The sequence below is a fragment of the Eriocheir sinensis genome, unplaced genomic scaffold, assembly GCF_024679095.1.
Source record: "Eriocheir sinensis breed Jianghai 21 unplaced genomic scaffold, ASM2467909v1 Scaffold1055, whole genome shotgun sequence".
NCBI lineage: Eukaryota > Metazoa > Arthropoda > Malacostraca > Decapoda > Varunidae > Eriocheir > Eriocheir sinensis.
In genome coordinates this window covers 105,234-120,402 of record NW_026110358.1, presented here as the reverse complement: position 1 = coordinate 120,402, position 15,169 = coordinate 105,234, and the positions used below count along the sequence as shown (strand labels likewise).

At 43.0% G+C, this 15,169-nt stretch overlaps 1 long non-coding RNA gene across 1 annotated transcript; it reads right to left on the bottom strand.

Moving 5' to 3' along the window:
• Nucleotides 1-1,490: 1,490 nt before the first annotated feature.
• LOC126989111 (uncharacterized) lies at nucleotides 1,491-7,717 on the bottom strand. Its single transcript, XR_007742889.1, has 4 exons — nucleotides 7,204-7,717; nucleotides 4,465-4,578; nucleotides 3,820-3,916; nucleotides 1,491-2,298 (listed from the first exon to the last, which is right to left on the bottom strand). It is a non-coding gene; the product is annotated as an uncharacterized LOC126989111 (long non-coding RNA).
• Nucleotides 7,718-15,169: the final 7,452 nt, after the last annotated feature.

The following is a 15,169-nucleotide window of genomic DNA, read 5'->3' as shown; positions in this document are numbered from 1 at the left end:
TGCTGCTGCTGCCTTGTGTTCCTGCATGTGTTGTGCTCTGATGGAAGAGGAAATCATTTATTTGGCAATACTTGGTGTAAGTTTAACCTCAAGTCTTTCTCAAATGGCTTCAATTTTGTATTGGCATTTTCAGCATGAATTCTACTGTGTTTGTAAAGTATTTGTGTACAGCTCTGCTCATGATGGTGGGGATGGAAGGGCCGGCCAGATATTTGACCTGACAGAAGACAATTGCAAGCCCTTGGAAGGCTGGTTTGGCATGTTTATGACAGCCACCAAACCACACGTTACTATGATCAATTTACACCAATTTTCAGGCAATCTTTTGTGTACACATTCACAGAGGAATTGGCCATTTATTTTTATTTTTGGAGGTCCAAAGTTAGGCTGTTCTCACCCTCCCCACTAAGCATTTCCACAACAACCATTATAATTTTCTTTATCAATATTCTCCAGAAACAAAATTGGACAAAATGTACAAAAAAGGTCAATGACCTTTAGCTGCCCAGTGAGAGCCCCCACTCCCCAGCTCTTCCTTTTCTTGGAGGGGGTAGTGACACCCAGCCCTCTAGATCACTTTTCTCACATGTGAATTTAAGCACACAAGCTTTCATTGTGAAAATCATGCATTCTTTATGTATATTAGTAATAAATTTGTGAATTTTGACCTTTGAGCCCATTTAAAAGGTCAAGATGTAGTCCCTGGAGTCTCCTCCTGGTTTTTATTCATTTCTCAGAAAATCTCCAATGATATGCATGTCCTATATCTTTTTCCATAAAAACAACTTTATTCTTATTTCTTGAAAAGGTCATTGAACTTTGATCCCTGTATAATTTCCCCCCCAACCTCTACATGCCCTATCTTTTTTTTTGTAAATGTTGACCCCTTGGCTATTGAAATCAGTTGAAAAAACTTTTCATGTAATTTTTTCCCCGAGTGGATACTACACCGGAGCGAAGGGAAGGGATGTGAAAGAAAGGGATGGAAAGGGAAAGGAAGGGAAGGGATGGGAAGGGGAGGGAAAGGAAGGGATGTGAAGGGAAGGGAAGAGAAGGAAGGGATGGAAAGGGAAGGATGGGAAGGGAAGGAGGGAAAGGAAGGGATGTGAAGGGAAGAGAAGGGAAGGAAGAGAAGGAAGGGATGGAAAGGGAAGGGATGGGAAGGAGGAGGAAAGGAAGGGATGTGAAGGGAAGAGAAGGAAGGGAAGAGAAGGAAGGGATGGAAAGGAAGGGATGGGATGGGAAGGAATGGGAAGGAAAGGAAGGAATAGGAATGGAAGGAAGGGTTGGGAAGGGAAGGGATGGGAAGGGATGGAGAGGGAAGGGATGGAAGGAAAGGAAGGGATAGGAATGGAAGGAAGGGATGGGAAGGGATGGAAGGGTAGGAAGGGAAGGGAAGGAAGGGATTGGGAAGGAAGGGAAGGGAAGGGAAGGGGAGGGGAGGAAAGGAAGGGAAGAGAAGGGAAGGGAATTATGTATTATTTCAAAAGCCAATTGTTACACCTCTCTCTCTCTCTCTCTCTCTCTCTCTCTGCTGTTCACTGTAACAGATAGATTTACTTGTTGAAAACATGTCCTTCCTATTTTCATGTTGGGAACACTAGGTAATTATAATGCATTTCATGTACAGCAAGGTAAGGCTGCACCCGACCCACTCAACTTAGGTAACGATCATGTATCTCTGAGAATTGCAGCAGTGAAGGCATTGTGTGTTTGTGGGTGGGTGTGGCTTGCAAGCTCCTAACAGTGAAGGCATTGCATGCTTGTGGCTGGGTGTGGCTCCTAACAGCTTTGAGAGTCTCGCCCCAGGGCCAGATGTCAGGCCAGGCCACACAACACACAAAATTTGAGGCAAACATTAAGAATGACTGCAAAGGTTTATGAAGCTAATTTTTGGTGTGTAAGGAGTTAGATTCTTGTTCATGATCCTCCAAAAATCTCAAAACTCTACAGTGACTATAAATGCTGAAAATGAACCCCTTGAAATGTCCCCTCCTATCACCTCAGAAGTGTAAACATTTGTGGAAAAGTGTGTGGCCGTCACTTAATGTCCCTCATGAGATGACCTGAGGGAAATGAATACTCTGAGGGGACAGCAGGAGTTGGAGCATGACCTTGGAATGGAAGAAGAAGACTTTAGCAGAATAGAGAGAGAAGGAACAATTGTAGAATGCAAATGAATCAGAGAAGAGGAAAAGGATTGAGAGAGGAGGAAGAAACAACAGAACAAAATTAACACTCACCAAATGATTCCTCTTCCACCTCCTCCTCCTCCTCCTTGTCTTCTTCTGGCAGTACCTGCATATTAAGTGAGGGATTAATAAGCTGTATAAATATTGATACCTTATAAAACAATACATTCTTTTGACTGTTGCCTAAATTCAACACAATAATGTTACAGCTCTAAGCCTGGCCCCTCAGTCACTCCTTGATAACCCTGTTACCATACAACCCCCTTGGCAACCCTTAACAATCCTAGGCGGGACTTTACACACAAAACTCGCCTCACTTGGGGTCGTCCCTTCCTAACCCTGCACCTTGAAAATTAGCCACTTGACTGTGGATTTCCTACCAGAAGACCTCACCAACCTATAGGAATGGGGTGTCTGTGGCTACAATTCAATGAAGGGATATCCAGCACACCAATACCACATGGGAAACACTCCACTATCCACCACAGAGGCAGAGAAAGACATGGGAGTGTATGTCACCAGGCTACCAGTGAAGGGATATCCAGCACACCAATACCACATGGGAAACACTCCACTATCCACCACAGAGGCAGAGAAAGACCTGGGAGTGTATGTACCAGGCTACCAGTGAAGGGATATCCAGCACACCAATACCACATGGGAAACACTCCACTATCCACCACAGAGGCCGAGAAAGACCTGGGAGTGTATGTCACCAGGCTACCAGTGAAGGGATATCCAGCACACCAATACCACATGGGAAACACTCCACTATCCACCACAGAGGCAGAGAAAGACCTGGGAGTGTATGTTACCAGGCTACCAGTGAAGGGATATCCAGCACACCAATACCACATGGGAAACACTCCACTATCCACCACAGAGGCAGAGAAAGACCTGGGAGTATATGTTACCAGGCTACCAGTGAAGGGATATCCAGCACACCAATACCACATGGGAAACACTCCACTATCCACCACAGAGGCAGAGAAAGACATGGGAGTATATGTTATCAGGCTACCAGTGAAGGGATATCCAGCACACCAATACCACATGGGAAACACTCCACTATCCACCACAGAGGCAGAGAAAGACATGGGAGTATATGTTATCAGGCTACCAGTGAAGGGATATCCAGCACACCAATACCACATGGGAAACACTCCACTATCCACCACAGAGGCAGAGAAAGACATGGGAGTATATGTTATCAGGCTACCAGTGAAAGCCAAATTCGTTCCAATCGCAGTGGACGGGTTAAATGCCGATACCACCGATACCAATACATCGGTACATCCCTACTGGAGACAGTGTGTGGAGGAAGACATGAGAAGGATGAACAACTGGGAGAGAGTATGTCATCATAAGTGGGAGACCTGGGTCGGTATCATAAGACATTTTGGCTTCTCATATCAGCTATTTCTAAAGGTCAAAGAGTGGGTCAATCAGGTTCCAATGAGTGTTTCCTTAGGTTCACGGTACAGAAGAAGAATCAAACTACCACCAGGGCCATAAAACTAATCCTGCTCAAAACTCCAACGAATGCCTTGTCAAATATGTGAACTTGGGCGACGGAATGTTTAGCTATACGGCCCCTAGTCACCTAGCAACTACCTGACTGACTTACCGGGTGGGAGGGCTGGGGCGTGCTCTCCACCTGGCACAGGATGAGGATGGAGGAGGTGCCCAGGTTGAAGTCAATCCAAACCCTCGGGTAACTCACACTTTGTAAGATGCAGGAAGACAAGGATGATCAGTAGGTAATGAAAAAAATATATCAAAATTGTGAAAACTTTCTATTTTTTATTTTTATAGCAAAGGGAGGCAGCTCAAAGGCAATAAGGAGAGAGAGAGAGAGAGAGAGAGAGAGAGAGAGAGAGAGAGAGAGAGAGAGAGAGAGAGAGAGAGAGAGAGAGAGAGAGAGAGAGAGAGAGAGAGAGAGAGAAGTTTTGTTTAGTGAACGCAACATCTGTGGTCATATGCCGGAGAGAGACAGGAGGGGAAGGAATTATAGGAGAAGGGAACAGACCCCAGGAGACGGGACACAACCCCCGATTAATACCTGGTACACTGCTGGGTGGACAGGGGCTACGTAGGGTATTGGAAAAGCTGCCCAAATTTTTCCACTCCGCTCGGGAATTGAACCCGGGCTCTCTCGGCTGTGAGCCGAGTGAGTGAATCAGTGCACCATGAAGACCCCATAAAAAATAAATAATAAATAAATAAATAAAAATCATTAACATTCGTAGTAATAGCAGCAGCAGTAGCATACCTTAGGCTTGCACAGCTTGAGGTTCCCAATGTGCATAGTGTAGCAGGGCACGGCGAACACCTGTCGACTGTCCCCAAGCGTGCTGTTGTAGGCGTTCAGGAAGTGTCGGCAGTGCTGGAAGGGGAGCAAACAGGTCACCCACTATACACACACACATAAAAAAAAATAATTAACCTGGTAGCAGCGGGGATCATGTTTCTTAATGGTCCCTTTAAGTGAGAAAATGAGAAAAAATCACCCCTCACACAAACCATTTCATAATATATATCAAAGCATTTGTGATCAGATTATGTGTCATCTTTTTTGGGGGGTTTATATCGTGGCACAAATTTGGCCCGTCACTGCTACACGGTAAAGTCACAAATTTGGATCATCGCTACACGGTAAAGCCACAAATTTGGCCCGTCACTGCTACACGGTAAAGTCACAAATCTGGCCCATCGCTGCTACACGGTAAAGTCACAAATTTGGCCCATCGCTGCTACACGGTAAAGACACAAATTTGGCCCATCGCTGCTACACGGTAAAGACACAAATTTGGCCTGTCGCTGCTACACGGTAAAGACACAAATTTGGCCTGTCGCTGCTACACGGTAAAGACACAAATTTGGCCCATCGCTGCTACACGGTAAAGACACAAATTTGGCCTGTCGCTGCTACACGGTAAAGACACAAATTTGGCCCATCGCTGCTACACGGTAAAGACACAAATTTGGCCTGTCGCTGCTACACGGTAAAGACACAAATTTGGCCTGTCGCTGCTACACGGTAAAGACACAAATTTGGCCTGTCGCTGCTACACGGTAAAGACACAAATTTGGCCTGTCGCTGCTACACGGTAAAGACACAAATTTGGCCCATCGCTGCTACACGGTAAAGACACAAATTTGGCCCATCGCTGCTACACGGTAAAGACACAAATTTGGCCCATCGCTGCTACACGGTAAAGACACAAATTTGGCCTGTCGCTGCTACACGGTAAAGACACAAATTTGGCCCATCGCTGCTACACGGTAAAGACACAAATTTGGCCTGTCGCTGCTACACGGTAAAGACACAAATTTGGCCCATCGCTGCTACACAGTAAAGCCACAAATTTGGCCTGTCGCTGCTACACGGTAAAGACACAAATTTGGCCTGTCGCTGCTACACAGTAAAGCCACAAATTTGGCCTGTCGCTGCTACACGGTAAAGCCACAAATTTGGCCCATCGCTGCTACACGGTAAAGCCACAAATTTGGCCCATCGCTGCTACACGGTAAAGCCACAAATTTGGCCCATCGCTGCTACACGGTAAAGCCACAAATTTGGCCCATCGCTGCTACACGGTAAAGACACAAATTTGGCCCATCGCTGCTACACAGTAAAGCCACAAATTTGGCCCATCGCTGCTACACGGTAAAGCCACAAATTTGGCCCATCGCTGCTACACAGTAAAGCCACAAATTTGGCCCATCGCTGCTACACGGTTAAATCACAACAAAATAAAGTCACTATTCTCTAACTTGAGCTCTGTGGCTTGGGCCGGGGAAACCTCCATTGTTGACAGATCTAGCGATGACCTGCACATGGCAATCTGTCTCACTGTTATTCCGTACGTTATCTATTTGTGGAATATACACATAGTCACAATACGACTGCATGGTGTTATGAATGGCTTGGGATTACAGGGAAAGACAACGACTGAGTCACGCCCAGTCCTGACCGAGGTCAGACGTGGGTCATGGCGCTCCGCATGGAGTAGCCCGGGGCCAGCCTGTTGGCCTCTCCCCTTCCCCTCCAGCCCCCTCTCCCCTTTCATCAAGAAACCTACTTCCAGAATCACTACATAGCAAGTTAATTTTTTTGTGACTAAGTGAAATCATGGTGACAGTCTGACAGACAGTGAGTGGAGTGCGTGTGTGGTATCGGGATCGCCGAGTGTGTCGCCGCCGCGGCCTTCCATCAGGCCCCTGCCGACTCCCCGAGGTCTCCCCCAGGCCCGCCCATCCTGCTGTTGAAGTCTGGTCAGGTGCAGTGCAGTGGAGGCTTCGTCACTCAGGTGGGGGCAATGAGCAGGCTGCTCACCACCGAGGCTGTGCAGTCTGTTCCCAGGCACAGCAGCGAGTCTTCACATCTGTCTCGCCACCTGTGTTGGATTAGCACTCCACCGCTAAGCCCCTTTCTGAGTGACCGTCGATACCGCCTCTACCTGCTCTCTGGCCACCTGCTGCTACCTGACCCAGCATTGTGACCTGGGGATGACCTCGGATTAACACCTACTCGCCTTCCAGAGGAGGATTACCTTCCCGCCTCATCGCTCTACCACACTGCACTCCTCCACCTCTTCACCCCTCAAGCATCATCACTACTTTCCCTCCGTTAATGTAAATCACAAACCCCCACACCCCTTTCATATTGTATTTTTCTTTATGGTTGCACTGTATATTAATATGTACATTTTCAGCTTAACGGCTGCAATTTCCTGAATAAACTGATTATTATTATTATTATTATTATTATTATTATAAGTTAAAATCGATAGACTATTGTAAAAAAACTTGAAATAAATCTTTTTGCCATTAACCAAGGCCATCTAGAGGGGGAGGCCTCTTCACGGGGGGGTAGGCCGTGACGTAGGCCAAGTAGTGCCAGGTAGTGTCGGGTCAGCTGCGGTCAGGAGAGGTCACGCTCTCTGTTTTGTGCATTATTGACTCTGAAAACAGTGAAAAACTTGTTAACATTGTTTCTGCCTCTTACCCAGATAACAATACTGCCATACAAGTGCTGTGTGCCTTACTGGGAGGGAATCTTCAAAACTGGACCCAGAGTGATGGTGTTTTCCTTCCCACAAGACGAGGAGGCGTGCGCTGCGTGCCACAAACAAAGGAGTTAAGCAGCTGCTGCATGATAACATGTTCAGCACAGTGAGACAGTCAGTACAGTCAGCAGGTACAAAACCCATTACGGCTGTATTAAATGATGAGGGTTTGTCAGGCATTATAACAGCCAATAATATAGTTCATAAAATAGCCTGTGTTACACATGTATTATTATATATGAATATTCGTGATGTGAATATATGAATATGATGCGTTATGAGAGGAATGTGACTGTGATATGATTATGTATATGGTGTGACTAATCACTGATGAATACAGTATGAACATGATGTGGTTCTTTACATATGCTAGGCATAATGTGTGTGAAAAAAGAATAACATGATATAATTATATGAATATAAACATTAAACATGGATATCAATATACTAGATGCAATACATATGAATATATGATATGAATAAAATATGCTTATATGAGATGAATGAAAAATGCATATATATATATATATATATATATATATATATATATATATATATATATATATATAGATATATATATAGATATATATATATATATATATATATATATATATATATATATATAGCATGTTAGTGAGATGTGATAGGGTGTTATGAATGTGATGTTATTAGTAGCAGTATTTGCTAGGGCAAGGATACAATGAAAAACATGTTATCTGACATGAATGTGTTATATTGAGTATATATGAATTTGAATATCATACAATGGTATCAATATATAAATGATATGATATGAATATTACAACCGCTTGCAATAAACGGCAAAGCCTTGCTTCATGGCAAGGTATCCGTACCATTATACTGTGTGTGTGTGTGTGTGTGTGTGTGTGTGTGTGTGTGTGTGTGTGTTAGACATGAATTATACTGTACCATTATGCTGTGTGTGTGTGTGTGTGTGTGTGTGTGTGTGTGTTAGACATGAATTATACTGTACCATTATGCTGTGTGTGTGTGTGTGTGTGTGTGTGTGTGTGTGTGTGTGTGTGTGTGTGTGTACACTGTACCATTATGCTGTGTGTGTGTGTGTGTGTGTGTGTGTGTGTGTGTGTGTGTGTGTGTGTGTTAGACATGAATTATACTGTACCATTATGCTGTGTGTGTGTGTGTGTGTGTGTGTGTGTGTGTGTGTGTGTGTTAGACATGAATTATACTGTACCATTATGCTGTGTGTGTGTGTGTGTGTGTGTGTGTGTGTGTGTGTTAGACATGAATTATACTGTACCATTATGCTGTGTGTGTGTGTGTGTGTGTGTGTGTGTTAGACATGAATTATACTGTACCATTATACTGTGTGTGTGTGTGTGTGTGTGTGTGTGTGTGTGTGTGTGTGTTAGACATGAATTATACTGTACCATTATACTGTGTGTGTGTGTGTGTGTGTGTGTGTGTGTGTGTGTGTGTGTGTGTTAAACATGAATTATACTGTACCATTATACTGTGTGTGTGTGTGTGTGTGTGTGTGTGTGTGTTAGATATGAGTTATACCGTACCATTATACTGTGTGTGTGTGTGTGTGTGTGTGTGTGTGTGTGTGTGTGTGTGTGTGTGTGTGTGTGTGTGTGTGTTAGATATGAATTATACTGTACCATTATACTGTGTGTGTGTGTGTGTGTGTGTGTGTGTTAGATATGAATTGGCTGTACCATTATACTGTGTGTGTGTGTGTGTGTGTGTGTGTGTGTGTGTTAGATATGAGTTATACCATAATTATACTGTGTGTGTGTGTGTGTGTGTGTGTGTGTGTGTGTGTAGCAGCGACTGCCAACCATTATACTGTGTGTGTACCGTGTGTGTGTTAGCAGCGACGGGCCAAATTTGGCTGTACCGTGTGTGTGTGTGTGTGCCAAATTTGTGGCTGTACCGTGTAGCAGCGACAGGCCAAATTTGTGGCTGTACCGTGTAGCAGCGACGGGCCAAATTTGTGGCTGTACCGTGTAGCAGCGACAGGCCAAATTTGTGGCTTTACCGTGTAGCAGCGACAGGCCAAATTTGTGGCTGTACCGTGTAGCAGCGACGGGCCAAATTTGGCTGTACCGTGTAGCAGCGACGGGCCAAATTTGGCTGTACCATGTAGCAGCGACAGGCCAAATTTGTGCCATGATATAAACCCCCAAATAGATGATGCATAAACTGATCACAAATTCTTTGATTTATATATATATATATATATATATATATATATATATATATATATATATATATATATATATATATATATATATATATATATATATATATATATATATATATATTATGAAGTGCTTTGTGTGAGGGGTGATTTTTTGTCATTTTTCTCGCTTAGAGGGACCATTAACCCGTACAGTGTTTAGTACGTTCACACGCTCAAAAAACTATCGATACACATTCAGCACGATACAAACTGACACCAAGGATGAAGCCATTGAGAACAGGCAATTCAAAACGCCCGCGCCAAATTCCTTATTCGTCAAGTTAAAAAGCGTGCAAAGTTCCTACTTTTTATTAGGCAATGAGGCAGCACAAGAGAGTAGATTTAAATAACCTGTAGAAGTCCATCCAACTCTGTTTAAACTTTATCTTTCTTAGCAGCAATGCTATTACCATTGCAATTTGTAGTTTTTTTCAGATGGCCACAACTTGTTCATGAAAGAAAAGACACGTTCAGTGGAAGCATTAGTTCCAGGATGGCACATCATGGACTGAACTATATCTGACATGCGTTGATGGTTGTTTTTGTCTTTGATATGGGAGAACACTTCTACCCACCGCTGTTACGTATATCATATGAGCATTATTGTTTAATAATTTGTGAATAAAAAGCTTAAACAAGTGGCACTCAAATCACTCCGTTAATATTATGGTGATATCTGGTGTCTCAGTGTCTCCCTTCCTCTCTATCCCTCCCTTACAGGGGCCCTGTCCTGCTCCCCCCCGCAGAGCTGAGGTGATGGGGGTGACAGCACCCTTACCAACCCTACCGAGATTACCGGGTTGCTCGCTGTGAAGTTCTTCGGACCCCACGGTAACGATAGTTTTTTGAGTGTGTGTACATACGCACCTCTTAGGGAAGTGTTTAGTACATATATATACGCAAGCTCTTTTGAGGGCTTATATTCCCTTTATTTTTGTTTTTTTGTAGGTAACATTGTTCATTGACAGTGAAGAGCAATAACTTGACAAGTCTTGGTATTTTTAAATGGACGTTAAAGGGCTTTCTGTACATTTGTCTGCATTCCAACAAAAATCATTAAACAAGAAGGTAAGTTACTTCCTTCTAGGTAATTACTCCTTGGTTCTATAATCAGTAAGGCATGTGGAATTGTAAATTATGGCTCAGAGTAATTGGAACTGAAAACTTATCGTTGGAAGCTTCTTAGTGTTTTGTTGAACTTTGTGAACTACGGCTGTAGTACACACGGCCTTGAAGTGTTGTCTGATCCAATCATTATCTTGTACTTACAATTATTGTTTATTTTTTAGGTTTTTGTGATGTAAAGAAGTACTAATACATTACTCACGCTTTGGGGCAGTGAGAAGTGTTTATAATGGAAAGAATATTGGCTCTAAAAAATGTAAAGACAAATTTCCCTTTCCTGGTATGACATTGTTAGCTCTGAGACACAAAAAAATAAGACAACAAACACTACGGTTCCATTCCTCGCATATAAATAATATATATCTATATCTATATCTATCTATCTATCTATCTATCTATCTATCTATCTATATATATATATATATATATATATATATATATATATATATATATATATATATATATATATATATATATATATATATATATATATATATATATATATATATATATATATATATATATATATATATTTGTAATTTTTTGTACATTTTTAGGGTCAAATAAAAAAATATGAAAAAGTTCCACCTGGCATGAGCCCTATAAAAGACCACACTGTACGGGTTAATATATTTCCTTCAAGCTTTTTTTTCTTTCCTGTTCTTTTATTAGGTATTTTTCCCTTCATGTTCTCTCTCCCTCTTTGCCTTCTTTTCTTCCTACAATTCCCTTCCCAAGCTTTATTCTCCTCCCTTGGTCTTTTCAGTGCCAGGATACATGACGCTAACCATGGCACTCCTAACCTTGCCCTGCCTTCCCTGTCCCTGGCCTTCCTCTGCTAATATTTAACATTGCTCCAGCAGCAGCACCTTCTCACTTGCTTAGACATCACTGTTCTATGCATTTTGAACTGCATATTATGTGCGCTGCAAACTGCTAGCAAGGCCGCTGGTGATTTTTGAAGGGTTAGCGAGTTTCTTGCAGCCGCCTCGGGGTGCAATGAGGGGTGTTGGGAGGGGGCTACGTCAAGTTGGGTTGGGGGAGTTAGATTTACTCGACACGCAGCGGAGGATGTGAGGAGGATTCCAACCCTGGCCCTGGCAGTCGTGGCCAGCCAGGCCTTCTAACCACTGCTCCACAAAGGCATATTAGATCACATGGGTGTTGATGCTGGTAGGCTAACACTGTGATACTCATGCCATACCTTCCCCAGGTACAGCTGTTCATCAACCATCTACACAGGAAGGATGAACAGCTGTGTGAGGCCTTCTAGCCACTGCTCCATATTAGATCACATGGGTGTTGATGCTGGTAGGCTAACACTGTGATACTCATGCCATACCATTCTTTCATTGACACAGGCTTTACATAAATGAGACAACACAGACATTTGAAAAGACATAGAGTATGATCTGACAAGCATCCTCTTCTTTTCTTTTGATCATTCCTTTCCTCCTCTTCCTTCATTCTTTCCTCTTCTGTGTCTTTCTCCTCCTCCTCCTCCTCTTCTTTCTCCTCTCATTTTCTTTCTTGTCCCAGATCCTTTGTTATCCTTCATTATTTCTTCCTCCTCCTCCTCCTCTTCTTTCTCCTCTCATTTTCTTTCTTGTCCCAGGTCCTTCATTATTTCTTCCTCCTCCTCCTCCTCTTCTTTCTCCTCTCATTTTCTTTCTTGTCCCAGGTCCTTCATTATTTCTTCCTCCTCCTCCTCCTCTTCTTTCTCCTCTCATTTTCTTTCTTGTCCCAGATCCTTCGTTATCTTTCATTATTTTTTCCTCCTCCTCCTCCTCTTCTTTCTCCTCTCATTTTCTTTCTTGTCCCAGATCCTTCGTTATCTTTCATTATTTGTTCCTCCTCCTCCTCCTCTTCTTACTCCTCGCAGTGTCTGTCGTCCTCTTCCTCATCCTCCTCCTCTTCTTTCTCCTCTCATTTTCTTTCTTGTCCCAGATCCTTCATTATCCTTCATTATTTTTTCCTCCTCCTCCTCCTCTTCTTTCTCCTCTCATTTTCTTTCTTCCTCTTCCTCCTCCTCATTCATTCCCTCGACCTCCATATTTCTCACTTCTGCCTCCTTCCTTCTCCTTTACCTCCTCCTCCTCTTCCTCCTCCTCTTCTTCTCCTCCTCATCTTCGTTCCTTCCCTTCTTCTTCACGAACCTCTCTCTGAGCCTGACACTAAATCTTCTTCTTCCTCCTCCTCCTCCCCCCCCCGTCTTCCTGCCGTTCATAACAATACCGGGAATGAATGAGAGGGAGGAGGAGGAGGAGGAGGAGGAAAAGGTGTGGAGGAAAATGAAGATGAAGTGGAGAGGATGTGAGAGAAGGAGGAAGAGGAGGAGGAGGAGGAAAGAAAGAAGAAAAGGGAAACACAAGAAATAAATAACACAAAACATGAAGAAAACCAAAAAAATAAAAGGAAGAAAAAGAAAAAAATAGAAAAAAGAAAAAAAAAGAAAATATAATACGAAAATCAGACGGCTACAAGGAAACGGGATAAAGGGAACACACACACACACACACACACACACACACACACACCTAATATGGTTGAGGGCAGAATGTGTTGATGGGAAAACACACACACACACACACACACACACACGAAAGGCTTCCCTAATATGGTTGAGGGCAGAATGTGTTGATGGGAAAGAGAAGGGAAGGAAAGGAAGAGGAAGAGGAGGAGGAGGAAAGAATAGGAGGAGGAAGAAGGAACTGTTGATAAAGGAAGATGGATAGATGGAATGATTGAAGAAATAGGAAGGAGAAAAAGTAATAGTTGATTGATGGAGATAGATGGATAGATAGATAAATAGTAGATAGTATTGACAAGAAGAGGGGAGGAGGAAGAAAAGAATAAGAAGGAGGAAGAGGAAGAGAAGAGAAACTTGTAAAATGTGTTATTATTATTATTATTATTATTATTATTATTATTATTATTATTAGTGAATATATGAAAAATGGGAGGTATAGTGCAAGAGAGAGAGAGAGAGAGAGAGAGAGAGTTATGTATACGACTTTAATAATCTTAAGCAAGTGAATTCCTCCTTGTACCTCATGTCCTCCTCCTCCTCCTCCTCCTCCTCTTTTCTGTATTGTATGTCTTAATGAGGCAGAACTTACTTCACGCTTCTTAAACTTGAGGAGGAGAGAAGGAGGAGGAGGAGGAGGAAGCAAGTCTCATAAGATAATACTGTTTGTGTGTGTTTTTCCACCCTCTCCCCCCCTTCTCTCTCTCTCTCTCTCTCTCTCTCTCTCTCTCTCTCTCTCTCTCTCTCTCTCTCTCTCTCTCTCTCTCTCTATTTCATTCCCTTTAATTTTACTAGTGTGTGTGTGTGTGTGTGTGTGTGGGGGGGGGGGGGGGGGCAGGGAAGGGAGGGTAGGAGAGCCACAAATTTAACAACCCAGTTTTAATACCATTGCGTAGTCGAGTCAGTCAGTCAGTCAGTCAGTTATTCTTTGTCACCCAGTCCGTCAGTCAGTCAGTCAACCCATCAGTCAGTCAGCCACTCAGTCAATGTTCCCACGCCTCACCTCACGGCCTCCTCGTCCTTCAAATGGAAAGCCGAGGCTGGACCATTTTCGTGACATAATTCTGCCCCATAGTCTCCAACATTTTGGAGCTCACACACCCACACTCTGTAAGGCTTCCGGAGAGGCTGTTGTGGGTGTTGGCATCGATAGTACCATTAGCCCAGTGATAGACTGACCAGGCTTCTGTACCTTGAATGTGAACAATACTTATTTGAACCCGACTTGTGGCCTTTGGGAATAGGTGTTGTGAGGCGAAAGAATGTGGGAATATTTGAACTGACATGCCAAGACAATATCACCACCTAGATAAACAAAACAGATATGACTAATAGATGCAATAATAGACAGTGAAAAGTAAATGAGAAAGTGAAGTAATAGAAAAAATGGCCATAGATGATATATAAAGTGATAAAATAGACTTGAAATGCATTACTAGATAGAAGAAACATAATTGCTTTCTAAATAAATACAAAAAAACACGTAAAATGAAAAAAAAAGTCTCGATCCTCCCTTCTAGAAAGCGTTCAAGTCATAGGAAAGAAACAAAACAGACAAAGCTAATGCAGAGATGACTAGAGAAAGGGATGAAAGAGTACAGATAGTGGTTGACTCTTGCATCAGGAATTCGGACAGCATAAGGAGGAGGTAGAGTAGAAAGTGTGTGGGAGTGTTGTTTGCAAAAGTTTGTGTTTTTTCCTAGAGTTTGTTCATGTCTTGTTTTTTAGTAATATTTTGTTCTCAGTGTGTGTGTGTGTGTGTGTGTGTGTGTGTGTGTGTGTGTGTGCACAGGTCTGGGCGTGAGAGAGACTTAGGAGTCCTAGTGAGCGCTGACCTCCGTCCTAGGGCTCAATGCATTCAGGCTAAAAATCGGGGAAACAGAGTACTTGGTTTCATCTCAAGGATCGTAAGCAATAGGAGCGCTGAAGTCATCCTCAAACTTTACTTAGCACTAGTTAGGCCTCATCTCGATTATGCAGTTCAGTTCTGGTCCCCCTACTATAGAATGGATATCAAGATGTT